General features: G+C 39.6%; 1 long non-coding RNA gene across 1 annotated transcript; it reads right to left on the bottom strand.

Moving 5' to 3' along the window:
- Positions 1-1298: 1298 nt before the first annotated feature.
- On the bottom strand, positions 1299-4286 carry LOC137125801 (uncharacterized). The gene is made up of 3 exons (XR_010914209.1): positions 4023-4286; positions 2739-3379; positions 1299-2508 (listed from the first exon to the last, which is right to left on the bottom strand). It is a non-coding gene; the product is annotated as an uncharacterized lncRNA (long non-coding RNA).
- Positions 4287-4799: the final 513 nt, after the last annotated feature.

Raw genomic sequence — 4799 nt, 5'->3', positions numbered from 1 at the left:
TCTTTCAGTATAACTCCTACTCCATTTCTCTTCCTATCTGACCCATGGTAGAACAACTTGAACCCTGCTCCTAAGCTTCTAGCCTTGCTACCTTTCCACCTGGTCTCCTGGACACACAGTATGTCCACCTTCCTTCTCTGCATCATGTCGATCAACTCTCTAGCCTTCCCTGTCATAGTACCAACATTCAAAGTCCCTACTGTCAGTCCTACATTCTTAGCTTTCCTCTTCTCTCTCTGCCTACGAACACACCTTCCTCCTCTTCTTCTTCGTCTTCGACCAACAGTAATCCAATTTCCACCGGTACCCTGTAGGTCAACAGCACCGGTGGCGGTCGTTGTTAACCTGGGCCCCGACCAATCCGGTATGGAAGTCTTTGTCACGATTCGCATGTTTGATTTGGCATGTGTTTTACGTCGGATGCCCTTCCTGCCACAACCCTCTGCATTTATCCAGACTTGGGACTGGCACAAGAAGACACTGGCTTGTGCCCCCTTGCGGTTGCATTCATAACCCTGTTAGTCGATGTTAGAAGATGTTAGTCTTTAAAACAGAGTGCAATCATTCAAACATTGTCCCATTTTCTCCCCTTTTTTTGAAAAAGTCATCTAAGACAAGTGGGCACAGGTGTAAAGAGTGAATTTGTTGGGGACTATTTTCAGAAGTGGATTAATACACATTTGTTGTTCTGGTAAAGATTCACATCAGCAGGAGGGTGTGTGCTGAGTGGTTCTCATTCATGTTACTGAAGCATTATGTCAACCAGTGTGGAGATTAAAAGTGTTTTACATGATCTTTGGACTGTGGAGCTTCATGAAAGAGGAACAAGCTGTGACAGGCTTTGGTCCCACAAACAGTAATTGGACATTGTTAGTTTCATACTGATGGGAAGAAATGTGTAGAGCAAGTTTCCACACTGAACACACACCTGTAATTTGGCAGCTCACAGCCTCCTACGATTTGCACTTGTGGATTTAAAAGCACCAACAATTCTACAGCAGATTGCAACTTAGTACAGTTTTAATCATGCAAACTTTCTCAAGACTCGGGAGTTTAAACAAATTGAACTCACGAAACGGGGTGAGGCAACACACATACGTTCACATTTAGTTTAGAGGTCTACAGCTTTATAGCATCAAACACATATTTTATTACAGGTTTTTAATTGTAAATCATGTTTCACACTTTTTACTAACACGATTTAAATTGAATCGGTCGTGTGTAGTTTGCTATTTACAAACTTCTGAACTGGAAAACATAATTTATCTGATATTTGTGAATGCATTATGTCAAGCAGCAGAGACACAACTTGCCATCAGTGTCTCAAGTGATAACAAGTACCACCAAGATGGACACATGAAAGATGGTCAGGCAGTTAAATCTCCTGGTGGTGACACTTGAAGAACCAGCAAACCACTTCTATAAAACAACTCAGACTGTTGGTGTGCTCTTTATCACGCTAAATGTCTTGTCACTTCCTGTTTTTGATCATGGTGGTCTCTGGTGTGTGTGCATATCACTATTACAGGTTATGCTGCAAAAGGAAACACACTCATCCTACACCACAGCACTAAAAGAGGGGGTGGTGACTTAGTACCTAAGTGGATAATGTCAATGTGAGTCAATACTTCTGCTATTAGCAAATTGAATCCAGTGCAGCACAGATGTACAAAATTTAGTCTCATTTCTATAAAATGTAATTAACCATAACAAGTGTGAATTTTAGGATTTTAGCAAAAGTTACTCAAACAGCTGCAAAGAGTCAATTTGTTGTGGGATTATTTTCAGTAGCGGATGAATACGCATTTGCAAGTGAGTATTTACAGCAGATGGACTGTGTGTGTTTGACTGACTCAAACTAAACTACAGTGTCCCGGTGTATTAAAATGAAGACATATGTCCCCCAGTGCAACACTCTGTCTCATTTGAGTATTTTTATTCGTCTTTGATCAATAGAGCTCTATGGTACAGGAATAAAAAAAAATATCAGTATCATTGCATCCTGACACAAAGCACAACCATAAAAATGTAATAAATCAGATATAGGTTACAGTCCTGAAATGAATACAAAAAGTTTTGTAATCATAGCTTTGATCTTGCAAAATGCACTTTGAAGCACAGATTCAGTTATGAATAGCACAGATGCTGTAGTTGCAATGCAAGGCACGAACTTGGGGTTCAGCATCTTGGCCAAAGGTCCTTAGATGGGAACAGTGGACCCGGGGATTGAGCCGCCAACCCTGTTCTCTGAATCTGGATCTGCTGTGGTCCTGGATTGTCTCATACAGAGATCAGCTTGGAATGACATCACATTAAATCAGTTTTATAATATACCACACACGCACATCAGTGCCAACTGGCCCTGAGGAATCATTCAGCTACTGTGAATGCAAATATAAACACACACACTCTTTGGTGTAACATATATAGCTGAAACTACGATGACAAACACAATGATTCCAACAATGCAAGGGACATAGGGACCAAAAGTGTCCGCAGTCATTATCCCTGCAAGATAACAGAGGACATTAGATGCATCAATGAATCAGTTATGTACTGTGTGCAAACTACATACAAATTACAAAGCATGTTAAAGGAGACATGTGATAACTGTCTAACAGAAGCCGTAAGAATTAAACTCTCGCTTGCTTGCGTGCTGTACAGAATGAAATGTTTATTCATGTACAAAAAACAGTATCTCAGCAACACCAGTCTGAGAGAGTGAATTAACTTCTTACCTGATTCCAAAGTCGTCCATGTGACTGTTGTGGGCTCAGTTCTACCTGAATTATACAGTGTAGAGTGTTTTTGTACCACAAAATTTGTTTGTTTTTTTTTCAAAATATTTTTCTATCATCTTAATGAGATGCACAAAAAAGGGGCAAAAGGGGGAAACATTTTTAGAACTGTTTTATAGTTAGTAATGAAAAACAATGCAAAACTGAATCTGTTCGTGTAATATTTAGCAGCAAATGTCAGTTACTGTGAATCAGCTGAAACACAAGTTTCTGTCCAGTTTTGATGTATTAAATTACTGAAAAATCACACTCACCATTAACAGAGATGGTAATAATGTGACCCATACCATCTCCACTTTGACATCGATACAGTCCTGAGTCACTGATGAGGATGTTTTTGAAGAACAGAAATGATGTCCCTTCTAAATGTTGTAACGGTTCCCACTCTTGTCTAACGTGACTCCCACTGCTGACGTTGACTAGTACGTCCCTTTTATCAAGTTTATACCAGGTGACTGTTGGTTGTGAATTGTTACAGAGAGTAAGTGGGCAGCTAATCCTGAGGTCTTCTCCGAGTGAGACATTATACAATGTGTTGCGCCGTACTTTAATTTCTGGGAAGCACTCGTCATATTCTTGACCTGCAGGAGATAATGACAAAAAACCCAAATAAGAAACTGATTCATCCACGTTGATAGTAACATCTGAAGGTGATTTTCATTTTGTACAGTGGTTTATGTACGATTTTGAACAAAGGTTTATTTAAATCTAGATCACAGTATTTTATATCGCATGGAACATTTTTCTTTTAAAAAACAGCTGAAAAAGACATATGAAATTCAGAAATCGTCACCTGCAGGAGAAAATGACATTTGCATCCTGCATCAGACTAAATTTACAACTTCCGAGTTTTAGTTTTTTAGCCATGACAAATCCTATTTAAACTGTTTAAATGTGAAATAATGACATTTTTTATTGTGAACAATAGGAAGTAATAGACCACAAATGTATTTCATGTCTCTGATGAGCTTTAATGTTACACTGTTGAGTCTGGGTTTGTCGAGGACAATATGTGTCCTCTAAACCTGCTTTGGATCTAATCTAAACATGGCTGTGATGCATAATTCTGAGACTTTAGTATTTATACTTTGTATGACAGTAAAATATTATTGATCTTATTAATTCTTGTGAATGCATTAAGCGGAAGTAAAAGACAGACAATAACCGAGCCCTGCTCAGACTGAGACAGTTTGAAAAGTTTAGAAAGAATAAACAGTAACTTACTGTCAGCAGCCAAAGTTAGGATGTGTACCACCAGGATGGACACATGAAGGATGGTCAGACACATGTTAGATCTCAGGGTGGAAGCAGCTACTTCCGTATAACTATTGGTATCGAAGATGTAAAAGACACTCAGTCATTGTTACTTCCTGCTTTTGTTTAGGTGGTCTGTGCAACATATTTTCCTGTAAAGGCAAACACACTCAACATATCACATTCAGACCTCACAAACACATACACAAGCACACACTCTCACACACTTTTTAACCTTGGTCAAGCCTACACGTTGGGAATTTTTGAGTATCTGCTCCCTGCCCTCACTACAAATCACAATGTCATCTGCAAACATCATAGTCCATGGAGATTCTTGTCTAACCTCATCTGTCATGAAACCATATTGCTGCTCACAAATGTTCACCTCTGCCCTTAGCTGAGCTTCCACTACTCTTTCCCACAACTTCATTGTTTGGCTCATCAGCTTTATTCCTCTGTAGTTGCCACAGCTCTGCACATCTCCCTTGTTCCTAAAAATTGGTACCAGTACACTTCTCCTCCAGTCCTCAGCATCCTCTCACTCTCCAAGATCTTGTTAAACAAACTAGTCAGAAACTCTACTGCCACCTCTCCTAGACACTTCCATACCTCCACAGGTATCTCATCAGGACAAACTGCCTTTCCACTCTTCATCCTCTTCAACGTCCTCCTCACTTCAGTCTTACTAATCTTTGCTACTTCCTGCTCCACACCAGTCACCTCATCTACTCTTTGTTCCCTTTCATT

Source organism: Channa argus, chromosome 4 (genome assembly GCF_033026475.1).
Source record: "Channa argus isolate prfri chromosome 4, Channa argus male v1.0, whole genome shotgun sequence".
NCBI classification, from domain to species: Eukaryota; Metazoa; Chordata; class Actinopteri; order Anabantiformes; family Channidae; genus Channa; species Channa argus.
The sequence above is the reverse complement of the archived record's forward strand: the minus strand, read 5'-3'. Positions and strand labels throughout refer to the sequence as shown.